The following is a 13,420-nucleotide window of genomic DNA, read 5'->3' as shown; positions in this document are numbered from 1 at the left end:
AAGAAACGAAGGACGGTCAGGAACAGCAGCTCGTGACCAATTCGCAATATATTCTCATGTTGGAAACCCCTGACTGGCTATTAGTTAATATTTCAAACTGCGCTCGAGCCAGAACAAACGTTGATGGAGACAGGGCCAATCAGTGTTGGCCGACGTTGACTCACCGTTCGCTTGGAAGGGAGGCGGGGGGGGGGGGGGGGGGGTTTAAACGACACTCGGGCCCGTTAGTCTGGACGGGAGGTCAGTGTGCGACACGGTGACGGGGGCTTTTGTAAACTAACAAAGAGTACCACGGTAGCGGAGCTATTTTTGGAGGCCACACCCCAGCAGTCCCCATCGGTGCTCTCGGGCATAATAGGATCTGCAATGTCGACCCCCATCATTTTACTTAAAATGCCGCTCGGAGGCACACGCTGGGTCAGCGTAGGAGCACGGTTTGATTTATGGCTATATATGCCAGACGTCTAGACAGTCCCAGTTAAGTTACTCTGGAAGGCAACGCGGAAAAGGACATTAAAGTGAGTCTTGAGTAGTCCACCGGTTACGAGAGCAAAGTTGATTATTCGTCCACCGGTAACGAGACTACAGTTGATGCGGTGTCAATACAATTGCGGTATGCAAAATTTGTTTCGGCAAAACCGCCTAGATTTGAAGATAACCAAAGCGTGCCACAGGTATCCAACACACAATACAGCCAAGCCAGCTATCTTTCCTACCTGATCCTTGTGGGGGTCACTCTCTCTCTCCCTCATTATTCGCATTATTCGATTCTCAAGAACACAATATGAATGCTATCGAAAACAAACAGTCTCTTATGGAACCCCGTATTGGTTTTGAATAACGTCAACATTAGCAAGTACACCAATGCGTGCGTCACAGAGCGTGACCGATACAAAGGTGGCCCACAAGAGGGAGCTGCAGGCGGTGACGTCACGAAAGTGAAACCGCGGGCAATAAGGTTAAATTACAAATAATCGGCCGCGAATGTTACTGAACTGTGTTTCATGGTCACTTTAGATATCCCAACGTTTTAGTTGGTGTTTGGGTCCTGAACAGTTCAATCAAAATGATTAAAAATGTCTTAGCAATAACAGCTGAGTTGTACCCTCGCGAGCAGAAGATTTCAATTTCCGCTCTGTCTCTCTATTCATTTTAGCTACGTTTAATAAATCATGCACTCTACGTGAAACGGACCCCACCGTGAGCCCTCTGAGCTTGTTATGGCACGCCTAGCAGTCTTGTCCTGCGAGCGGATCCCAATTCTCATGCGAGCCACGGGCTGCGTCAGAACAAACAACACGCAGGGAACCGTAATCGCGGCGCTTTTACAATCGTGACCCTCTCTACATAGGAAGGTTGAACGAGCTTTTCCCTGCATATTATCTCTCCAACGAGGCCGTTGCGAAGCCCCGTAATGCCAGATATACAACAACTAACGTGCAAACACAAGTAGTGCCCTGGCCACGGGGAGCGCATACTAAACAGGGCAAACCTCGAGATGGTCAGATATTCACGCGCAAACCTGCGACACGAAACCTTCCTGGTTGTTATCTAACGCAGGCCATGCTGCCGGGTCTCGGGGGAGTCGTAAACGCATCAGACGGGGGCACGCGACATTCATCCGGCAAAGCATACAGTAAAAACGTTAATAATGGCTACACGTGCGCGTTTTATTGACCTTATTATTGTTATTTATCGGAGTTGGAAAATTTGTTTTCATTCCGTCGTTTCCGTCCGGAGAGGGGCGACAGATTTGCCTCCCTCTTGTTGGTTTCCATGCATGTGTGTCTGCGTTGGATGCGCAAATTTATGAGCGCGAGTAGAGAAACCCATGTGTGGCGGATGTGAGTGCCATCACGGCGTTACGGGACATTGGCCCTACTGGATGCGCGCTGAGTTGTGGCCATGTAATGTTTCCTTGGGGGTTGGTGATTTATGCCTCTTCTTCACCTCTTGTGCCCCATTGTTGTTGAGGCAAATGTCCGAGTGACGAATGCCGGCATGCACAGTACATGCACGGCAGGCGACAGACGAATTGCGTTACACATCGCTCACACATTAGAGGAGAAGTCCAGAGTCTGGAAAACGCGTTCATGTACTACATTGCAGCATTTGGATAGCCTGCAAAGCGAGGAAATTTTTTGTTGCGCTTGTAAACTACACTCTAAAAACTGAACTTCACCGCATAGCACGCTCTGCGCCAAGCATTGCCACGAATGATAGGGTTATAACTTCTGATTCGACGAGAGAGCGGGGCGTACGCCTTTTGTGTCAATTTGGATACATGATAATCGACACAAAAAGGCGTACGCCCCCCCCCCTTCACTCCTCGAATCAGAAGTTATAACCCTATCATTAATGGCAATGGGTGGCGCAGAGCTGCTTTGTGGTGACGTCCAGTTTTCGGGTGTACCGAGATGAAGTACTCACGTACTGCAGTCTAAAAACAGAACTTCAACACACAGCACGCTCTTAGCCAGTCATCATCCCCATTGACATCGTTCTGCCCCCTGATTGGTTAAAAACGGGAGGCGTACGCCTTTTTGGAGCAATTATACAGTTCCAAAGAAGGCGTACGCCCCGCGCTTTGCACAAATGGGGATTGATAAAGGTATCACTCTGTACAATGGTTGGCCTTCACAGTGCTATGTGGTGAAGTTCTGTTTTTAGAGTGTGCATACACTCTTAAAAATGAACTTCACCGCATAGCACGCTCCTAGCCAACCATAATCTCCAATGATATCGTTATCTGCCCCGATTTGTTGAAAACGGGAGGCGTACGCCATTTTTGTGACACTTATGCTGTTCATAATTGTCACAAAAAAGGCGTACGCCTCCCGTTTTCAACAAATCAGTGGAGATAACGATATCATTCGAGATGATGGCTGGCTAGGAGCGTGCTATGCGGTGAAGTTCATTTCTAAGAGTGTAGGAGCCACGTCAGTGCACAGTTGCCACTGCGCCGCCGAACACTCTTGAAACAGGACCTCACTAAATGACGCGATGAAGGCGAACCATTGCGCGGAATGGTACCTTTATTACTCCTGATTTTAGAGTATCGCTCCTGGCGATGAAGCTCCCCATTCACCATCATTAAATAATGTTATTGTTGTTCACTCCTGATTTGTGAGAAGTGCGGGAAGCACGCTTTCTTGTAACGATTAACATCACTATACATAAGTGTCACAAAAAGGCGTAAGACTCTCGTTTTCAACAAATCAGAAGAGAGAGAGAGTGATGTCATCCGGGATGATGGTTGGCTTGGGGCGCCTTATGCGGTGAAGTTCCAGTTTGGGGTGTCCCGGTTTCGAATCCGAGCGCCGGCTGTGCTGTCTGGGTGTTTTCCCTGCGTTTTCCTCAGACGGCTTTAAAGGGAGACTCCGCACCAAAAACGTGTTGAGGTAACAGTGCAACATCAATCCGTACCGTATGGTATTTCAGTGAATATCATTGAACTGAAGTGAATATCTTCCTTGAGTGATTATACGCTCCTCCACGCAAGAGCAGTCCAGCAACACTGGGCTTCACCTCACCCGTATTCTTCGTGTACGGCTTTCTGTAAAGGGGGGGGGGGACATATTTATTAGAACAAAGCAAGAAGGGAGGAAAGGTGGCTTTCTGTATAGGTTTTGCTTTTACCGCTGGCGAATATTTTAGAACGAAATAGAGGAAACAGATGACTGGTCATCCATGTAGCACGAAGAAGTTACAAAGCTTGTGCCCGAAAAACAGTCGGTGGCCCACACGAGACTACCGGTGGCGTCACGCATGGTACAGGAGGTAGGAAAGGGAACCTTCCGAAGTTTCGGTCTCGTTTCGAGCTTCGCAGCTCTCTTGGCAACTAATGAGTCCCCGACTGCCAAACCAACTTTATTTCTCGTTTCGGAAGAATGTATCGAACTTATTTACAAAGCTGTTATAATAGCTTCGGATTGTCCCGGAGTCTCCCTTTAAGACAAATATCGGCGCAGTTCCCTGCGAAGTCGGCCCAGGACGCACGATCACCCCCCCTCCCCCAGCAACATGCCGCCACAGCGACAGGCAGACCGCTCGGAAATAGCACACCATCACCACCTATTTTAGAACAGAAAGGGAGAAGACGGAGCATTATTGGAACCGCTATATAGGCGAACCACATATTGATAACTGTGAGCTGAACAACGTCATGAGGATAGAAAAAAAAATGTTACAATCGTAATTCCCAGGAAGAAGACGTAGGATCTGAGATTGTTGAAAGCCGTAGAGAAACCCCGGATTCATAGGCGTATATATGGAAGCCGAGCCGACAGAAACATTGAATGTCATTCAACGGAGCTGCCGTTCTTGGGAAACAAACGACGCATTCCCACATGTGGAATACAGTCATGTTTCATCCCCCATTCTGCCTAGTGGAGCGAACTATTTGAATCCAGTGGAGCTCAACAAAGGCAAAGTACCATGAGGCGAAAGGAGATGCTCAACATGACGGAGTGACGGAGCCACACAAATTGGATGGCGCGGGATATAGGCGAAGGAAAAACATTTGCGCCCTGAGCTGAGCATACGGGCGCATATTTGACTCATACGTCAGGCCCAAAAGCAGCCAGCGAATAATCAAGCGGCGAAAGCCGTTGGGAACGGAGATACGTCACTGCTGCTGTAAAGCCAGAGCATAGCATGCGGGCCATCGACTACGGAACGGAGACCCTCAGGACTCGGGCTCATGGCGGTACTCCATCACAGCAGGAAGATTGGGGCACCTCTTCTCTACGTGCGTGCTATACCTGCTTGTACATTCAAAACACAGGTTGCGCTGGTAGTGGAGGTGTCACGAAGATATGGTTGGCAGGCAGTCATTGCTGAGAGTGTATTTGGAGAAGTTTGCGTTGCGCTTGCAAGGTACTTTGTGAATCTCGGAGTGTTACCTATAGAAAGTGTAAGAATGGATAGGCCCGAGTGAGGTGCCAGATTAAAGCAGCCTGGGCTACAAACAAGGGTGCAAATTATGGAACCGCGGCAAACTCTGAGGGGTATGCCTACACTCTTTAAAAAAGGGTGTGTTGTAACTCCTTTTTGGGCAGTACACCCTTGCCACACATATCACTCCCTTTGCAGTGTACAATTACTCTCCATTACCCTCGGTAAGCAGGGAGGAGATTCCTCAACGAGGGCAATGGAGAGTAATTGTACATTCCAAATGTAGTGATATATGTGGCAAGTGTGTACTCCCCAAAAAAGGAGTTACAACACACCCTTTTTTTAAAGAGTGTATAAATCTCATGACCCTAATCAGACAGATGAATCTTAAGCACAGTAAATGACAAATGTTTGTTGATACTAGCCGACGCCAGTGTAGTGCGACATTTTCTAGGCATTATTTTCGAACTATATTTGCGTCTGTCAGCGCGTTCACCTCTCGTACAAGACATGCATCAGAACTAGACACGAAAGGGGAAAAAGAAAAATAGATAAAGGTAATAGACAGCACGCATTCGTCGCTCACTCTATGAATCGCGGGCAAGAGGCAGGAAAAAACGCGGAACCACGAGACGAGCAATCACATGTTCCCTCTCTCCCCAGATAGATACCCACTAGCAGCCAAGAACAACAGCCCTATGCGACACAAGATGAACATATATTCGATCCAAGCGATCGCTGCTGTATCAACAGACCCGGAGGAAGACCCCTCCCTGGCTCCTTCGGTATAACACGCTGCTCCGTCCCTAATGTCCGAGACCAGGTGATGGACGCGAGGCTTCGACCCGAAGCGCGGCTAGCCAGCCAGCCTCGGGGTCGGGCGGTCCCTGTGTAAGCATGTATCCGGTCCCCTTCCTCCTGCGACGTTACCGGAGAAGTCCACTCTGCATGTCAGCCAGGAAAAACGAGCAGCGCCTCAATGGAAAGGTAGTGTTCCCCTCCGCGCGCTTATATACGACGGTCCCCCACGCGCTGCTACCGTCCAGCTATTAATTTCAGAATGGTGACTGGAAGCAGCTGCCTTGTGCGCGGTTCCCTGGTTCATATGAAAGTGGTATGGGGAGGTGTGTTAGACAATAACAGTTCCACGTGTGTGATTGGGCGGGGCGGGGGGGGGGGGGGTAAGCATCAGGGTACAGTTTTAAGCACAACATGGAGACTTGTTCGTCGGTGTGCTGGACAAAGGCTGAAGCCTCCAAAAGACACGAATTTGTATTGGAGAGATGAAACATGGAAGAGAAGATGCCGGCTGCTCCGTATCACTTATAGCTGCGGTGCTAACAAAGAGAAATCGGGGAAGAAAGTTTGCCTCCAGAGCCTCATCCGTCCGAATAATGGCATGTTATTTACAGGTGATTTGAGCAGCTTTGTCTATCACATCCAGAACATAACACCCTCTGAAAGGCACGTTACGTGCAATCTTTTGTCTTTAAAATATACGCGTTTATATGTGGGAGGTATATAGGGAGCGTACACGGCGCAAGAAATGAAGTGCACAATAGGGAGATGATTAGCAGCATAGTTAGCGTAAAGACAGAGATTAAACGAAGCAGTGTCTCTAAAACATGAGACGGCTTCGCGTATCAAGTGCCAGTGAACATAATTCTTTCAAAATCATTTAACTGTCACTCTAATGCCGTTTCTTTTTTAATTTGTAGGCTTTGCATTTAGAAACCCTGAAGCCAACCTGGACAGCAGAGATACTGAGAAAGCAGGAGGACAATGCGAGGCGTGTCTCCCGATCAGAAAAATGCTTACAGCCGTTCGCATTACGGCGAGGCGGAATAATAAATCACCGTCTTAAGCAGATCCTTGTCTCCGTACAACTGGCAGACTGCCGAAAGGGACGAGGAAAAGAGAACACGTGTTGTAAGGAAGAACACGTATTAAAGAACAAGGAGCTCAGATGATTCGTCTTTCTTAGTAACTGTAGAAAGAAACACAAGGGATCCCAAACGGGAGAACTCGCTCACTTGAGGCTCTCTGTCTCTTTTCTGTCTCTGTGCGCGTGTCAGCCACATATCGGGTTTTCTCTTTACACTCTTATTTGGATTTTGAATGAACGGGAGCTGTCTCACGCCTTCCGCGAGATCAAGTTCGTGAAAACAATCAGACGGACTGGACGATGCGTCCAACGACAGCTCCCGCTGATGTGCAGTGCAAACAGAGTGTACTCACACATACCCTATATGTGGAGTGGGTGGTCCTTCTCGGCCATCGCTTGGATAGTGGTTGCTCTTTTTCATGTCAACACGTCGTTTGGGAAACGGAAATCTCGTCGTCAGACTTGGAGTGAGCTTGTCGCCGTTTGAAGCAAAAGAAACACCGGAGAATTCTTTCAAAGAGAAGCGCGGATAATAGACGCGAAACAGCACAGGAGCGCCTATCAACGAGAATGTGAGAGTGTGGGATGTAAGAGGTGGTCCGAGAAAAGTACACGGGCTCGACCCTTGCGTTGTCGGGTCGGTATGTTGAGGGTATAGTGGTGTTGGTGATGTTGTATTCGCTTGGCGAATTTGGCCTGACGTTAGTGCGCAACGTCACGACTTGCGCGAAGGTGAAGATGACGTCGGTAAATGGCAATGAAAACCAGCTCCCGTGGCATAGTGGTTAGGATATTCGCTTTCCACGCCGAGACTGGGAGGTGACACGAGTTCGAATCCCGGCACCGACTATGCTGTCTCAGGTTTTCCCGGGGTTTTCCGAAGACTTTCCAGGTCGGCACAGTTCCTCCTGAAGTCGGCCCAGGACGCATACTAACCCCACTGTTCCCTCTCCATCTGCCCACATCTGTACGGCGCTCACAGCCACAGTTGCTACGCGGCGCTAACACGGAACTAAAAAAAAATGGCAATGAAGAGGATGAGGGCCTGTTCACACATACAGCGCTTTGCTCCACAGCGCTATTAAACAGCGCTTGACAGTGTTCAGCTCCTGTAAACTTTTTCAGCGCTCATTTTTAGCGCTGGTCCGTGATGGCCAATCAATAGGTTGTTTTACCCATGACGTGGCGGAAGCAGTGGGATTGGTTTTGTTCCTGCTTTTGCAGTGTTGTGTTGTTGGTGTCATGGTGAATTGAACATGGGCATCCAATTTACAGCTTACCCAGATGATTGAGCTTGTGCGTCCGCACAGCTTACGGGAATCAAGAATCAGCATAAGGCGCTCTGGCTACACTATTATACCAACAGGTGGTGCTATAGGAAGAGAGCGGAATCAACGACCTTTCAAGACGTGTCCACGGTGGTCCTTCCGAGGAGTCAGTCAGGAACGAATTTACAAGCGTGCGATGCACACGACGTCCATTATCGACGCAAAGATGCTGTTCCTGCTCACTGCAAATCAACGGCTGCCAATAAAGAGTGAAGCTACTTCTCTGCACACTTGGCCGCACAAATTAGAAACTACACGTAAACATTCCCGCGCGTGTTGGCATACTAGAAAAAACCCCAAGGGGCAGCCATCGAGCAACGTAAAACAGGTTATCATCAATAAATAATATTCTTCAAAGTATGACAGGTTTATTACCGGGCATACGCGAATATTTACATTTCCGTCACGAAAATATACAATGTTCTCGTTTCCTTTAGGATAGGAAAAAATTGCTCCAGAACCACGTCCGCAGGCATAATAAACTTGGGTAGGAGGTTGCAGTCGCCAGGAGTTCGCAGCAAATACGCAAGACAGAAATCGCGTCCATTTTCGAATAACGTATTCTGCCTACCGTAGCAATCCTGAGACGAAACACTCGCTTCGAACCAAGTGGTACGGAATAACGAAAAGCAGAAACCGATATTGCGTCCAAGGCAGAACTCAAAGAAATACGCACTTCGTAACACTATATGTGGGAGCGCAAAATTTTCTTCGGAGGCGCGTCAATGCTGGAAGCCGTTTCCATTTCGGCTCGCAAATATATCGTTTCTGTCGCACATAAATCTACTCGCTACATATTCCGCAAGTGGGTGGCCCATCAGCGTGCTGAGTGGGCCTATATATAATACACCGACAGCATAAAACAACACCCATAACGGTGCATGCTTGCTGTGCAGCCATTACTTATTCTTCAGCCGTTATACCAGAGCACGACACAGCGAGCATGAGAAGGGCCTATGTACGCGAGTTTTTCGTTTCTTAAAGGGACACTAAAACGCAAAAATTCCTCCTCGCGGAATGAAAGGTGCCGTTACCTCGACAACAACACAAAAAGGAGCGGGAGTCGATTATCCGTTGCGTCGTTCATCATTTATGAGCGAAAGGACCTGCAATTAACTCTTTCCCTCTCCGTCTCAAGAAGCGCAACATTGCGGAGAATCCTTGGATTGGTCGCCTCGAACAATCTCCCGCGTCGATTGGACAAATCGTTTGAGGAGACCAATGAGCGCCCGCTCCGCACTCTCTGCACTGTCGGCCTTCTTGAGAGGGAGAGGACAAGCGAGCGTAAACTGCGTTTTTTCTATCGATCATAAATCAACGAATGACGAAACGAATGAATCCCGTTCCGTTTGTGTTGTTCTCAAAGTAACGGCACCTTTCATTCCACGAGAAAAAAGAAATCTTCGCACTTTAGTGATCCCTTAATAACAACTTGGTTTCGGTCCTGACAGGATAAAAACGGGCGGCAGACTACGATTATAACTATACCGCAAGAACGACGATACAGCGCTGCACTGAGGACTAAACTACATAGCGGCTGGTGTGATATCTGTGATGTCCAGGGTTAGGTCTGAGACTTTTGCCAGGTCTTACCCGGGACAAACATAATGCCAGCCACAAGGTAAAGCGGGAAAGGTTATGCACATGGCAGCAGGAGACATTATATACGATGAACATAAAAGAAAAACCATAACGCAGGCGTATCGCAGCAGAGGAGATATGACTCTTGAGCTGTTTCCGGAACACAAAGTTGCGAATTCGGTAACGCTCCAGTCCCCCGAAAAGCCAGTCGGCACATAAGAGGCGCCCTCCGATCGGTAATCAATATCGATTGGAATAAAACGTGCATTTTCAATAGCCGTCCTCCAGTAGTTTGGGTTCCCCTTCCCACTATTTTTCCTCGTGATGAAGACGCGCGGGAGGATGGAGCAGTCCTCATTAAGAGCGCTATATGGACGGGGGAGAGTGGACGGTGCATATATACCTTGAGGGTCGTTCCCAAAATAGGGAGGACGGGAAGCTAGAGGAATTGAGTTGGAGGATGTTATGGTCTTCCAGATGAGACGTGCGTCTGGAGGCCGTAAGGCCATGGAAAGTGCTCCTTTGTGGTTCACGACGGGGGAGTGTGTCATCGCCTTTCATACCGTTCTCTTTTTCTTTCAAAACGGTGACTGCGACTGTATGGTAAAGGTTGTGTATACCGTCGTATTATGCTGTATACCATCTGAGTGCATCCCGCGTGCATAAATGTTTTCGCGACACGAGGTATAAAAGTTCCTCCGTGTGTGCTGCGGACCGCCACGCAAATAAAGCGTATACGAATAGATAAATAGAAAAATGGGTTACGGAACAAATGCTGCGAAAAGCAGAACGATCTAGACACCAGCCCCAACATGAAGTATTGAGTGTAACGTTCACCAGCGAGATTCACTAAACGCTGCTTGCATGACGGTATCGAAACTGAGGTACAGGAGGAAGCAATCGGCGCCATTTTGTTTCTAAGCAGTTACAGCGTCGCCGCGAACAGAGACACTCTGTCGAATACTTCACGAGGCGGTATTAACTTTTCGCGACTATTCGGTCCTGATTCATCGCTCGGAACACGTCGAAGCAACGCGAAACAGACGAGGACGGACAGGAACATATACTAGCTGGTGTGTAACTACGGATGACGTACTTGGCGTGTGCTGCGCTCTGCTTTGTACTTTGCTCACAATGTGAAGCTTATTTGGTAACCCTATACGACTAGCACAACAGGACTTCCGCGTGATGACGTTGCTAATATGCTACAGCTTACGACACGTTCAGCCGTACGCTAGTATATAATTACAGCACCCGCGAAATGTCACTTCAGGGTCACCCCAGAAAGTGCAAGTTCCATGTAGTACATCGTCAAGCACGCGAAATTTAACAGCAATAAAGAGCCTCGCGCGCATGACCACATGACGGCGCATGTATAAATATGTACAAAGCAGGCTAGAACGCGGAGAATCGGAAGGAAGTTGTTTAGGCTGCGTGGTGTATGCAAGCCGCCTCAATGCACCGCACAATACGGTGCTGTGACGAAAAAGAAGAAGAATAAAAAAAAATATAAGAAAACGCATTCCTCTCCATAACAAGTGACCGCCTGATCCATCTTTTGACGTGACAGTCCTAACAGCGAGGGACGGCTTAGTGGCACACAAAGCGGCGTTTTTATTCGCGCCTGCATCTTGCCCATGGCTGAAGCAAAGTAAAGACAAGTGGAGGCTTGAAGGCGCTCAGACTAGCACTCCAGTGGTCGCCCGACCCTGGGTTACTGCAGCTGGCGATGTTCCGCGGGAAAGGATTTGCGCTTCCCTTGGGAGACGCGGGAGAACAGGTTAATCGGCAGGGGCGCAGGGAGTGAGTGAACCCATCCTTCCCCCCCCCCCCCCCCAATAGATTTGTGTTTATACAACTTCTTGCGGTCATAGCAGCCACGGGAGAAAGGAAAGTGACATCGATGCCGAAGGACATACGAAAGTAGACTGGTTCGATAGCACAGTGTGGTTCAAGTTATAAGTCATAAATGGTTATTACGAAATGGAAATGCCAGCGCCGTATACTCAGCCTCTGATCACGTCAGAGATGTGTAACAGCCGACAGTTGATTATGTCAACATTAGATACGACCTCAAGCTTCTCGCACATTTTAACGACGCACAGCTAATTTCAAACAGTGGCTAGAGGTAATGAGATCACATGGGTGCACCTGGTTGAATACTAGAATTCCTCCTTTATCCTTACTTGAAAATAATAATTGTTTCGTCTAGACTTTGGTCTAAATTTCTCTAAACATACCTCGTTTATCGTTTGAATTTACTTTTGTCATTGAGAACACCTCTTTTTTCAACAAAATGATAATTATAAAAAGCGTGATCGATGCATCACGTTCGCATATCGAGCACCAGGAGTAAACAACGAGCAACTATCGTCCCGCCTTTTCAGAATTTGTACTCGTACGTGCAGAACGAACGCTGCCATCAGCACGTTTCAAAAACCGGTCGGTTTTCTCCCCTCATACACGCACTAACTGCAGCATACGCAACGCGGAAACCTAATCCATAAGAACGGACAGGTCCATCATCGAATTCTGAGGACCACAACATTTCTCTACATTTTTGCATGGCACGTCATGCCTCACAATGCACCAGGGGTGACAGCTGACTTGGCGATTTTCTTCTTTTCTCCCTCCAAATGCTCCCCTCCGAAAAGGATTTTCTCTTTTTTTCGGCGTACCCCACGTTTTCCAGCACAAATGCTAATGCGTGAAGTGCCCAGCACGCGCCACACTCCCAGACTAGATATATCTTCTCGGACCTCTATGTCACTCCGTACAAAAGTATAAAGACATGTTCGAGTTTCGAAGGACATTCTCGCGTATCAGAGGCTGTGAGCGAAAGTGAAACTGTGCCGGCATCTTCTATCTCTGTCCCTTTCTTTTTACGATATTTATGCACGCATGCTTCTGTTGCGAACTGTCTTGTATAGATCTCGCAAAGTGCGACAAACAAGTTTTATAGGACCAATGCATCTCTTTGTGTGTTCCTGTTCGCGAGTGGAAAAGCAAAAACAAAGCTTCCATCGCCGAGGAAGGAGCGTGAATAGAACGGGGGAAGTACGCCGAAATAAACGAATAGAAAAAAAATAAATGGATGCAAACTTGTCGCTTTACGGTAAGCAGGTAGAAATTTATGTCTGGAGTGGGACAGACCGATCCCCGCTCGCGATTCGAGCTGCTGCGTATTTTGCACTTTCGTTTCAGTCCTTCTGTTTGTTTTTCGTGGTACCCAGATTTTTAGACGTGTGACTTCTGGCTTTCAGAGGGTCGCAGCGCCTTTTGTGTTTCTATGTGTCGGCGCGTCCTTTCCATGATTCTCTCATTTGTTTCGAATTTCTCGGCGATCGGGGAACAAAGTGTTTGTTTGCAACCCGTAGCTGGGTGGCCTTTTTATTGTCCGCGAAAGAAACGAGGAAAAATTGTGACACGGATCGGGATATGGTAGCGGACGTCCGTGTGACATTTAACCCAATATACATATATAGTACCTAATTTAGATAAGCCTTGTAGCAGGGGAGGGCAGTAATACTCGTACTTTTTAATGCAACTTCATAGTTGCAAAAAACATTACTGCTAACACATACCTTTCCTCCGAGAGTGAGTAAGCGAGTGAGTAAAAAGAAGAAAAACATGGATAAATTGGCATGGATAAATCAGAAAAAGAAAAGAGAGAAAGGAACAGAGAAACAACAGAAACAGAAGCACAAAAGACAAAACTTGTCGTCAGCGC

At 47.9% G+C, this 13,420-nt stretch overlaps 1 protein-coding gene across 1 annotated transcript in view; it reads right to left on the bottom strand.

Annotated features, from left to right (window-relative positions):
- LOC135385702 (POU domain, class 2, transcription factor 3-like) overlaps nucleotides 1-13,420 on the bottom strand; it is a 264,054-nt gene that overhangs the window by 59,311 nt on the left and 191,323 nt on the right. The window lies entirely within an intron of this gene.

The sequence above is a fragment of the Ornithodoros turicata genome, chromosome 2 (genome assembly GCF_037126465.1).
Source record: "Ornithodoros turicata isolate Travis chromosome 2, ASM3712646v1, whole genome shotgun sequence".
Lineage (NCBI taxonomy): Eukaryota > Metazoa > Arthropoda > Arachnida > Ixodida > Argasidae > Ornithodoros > Ornithodoros turicata.
This window is presented reverse-complemented; position numbering and strand designations above follow the sequence as displayed.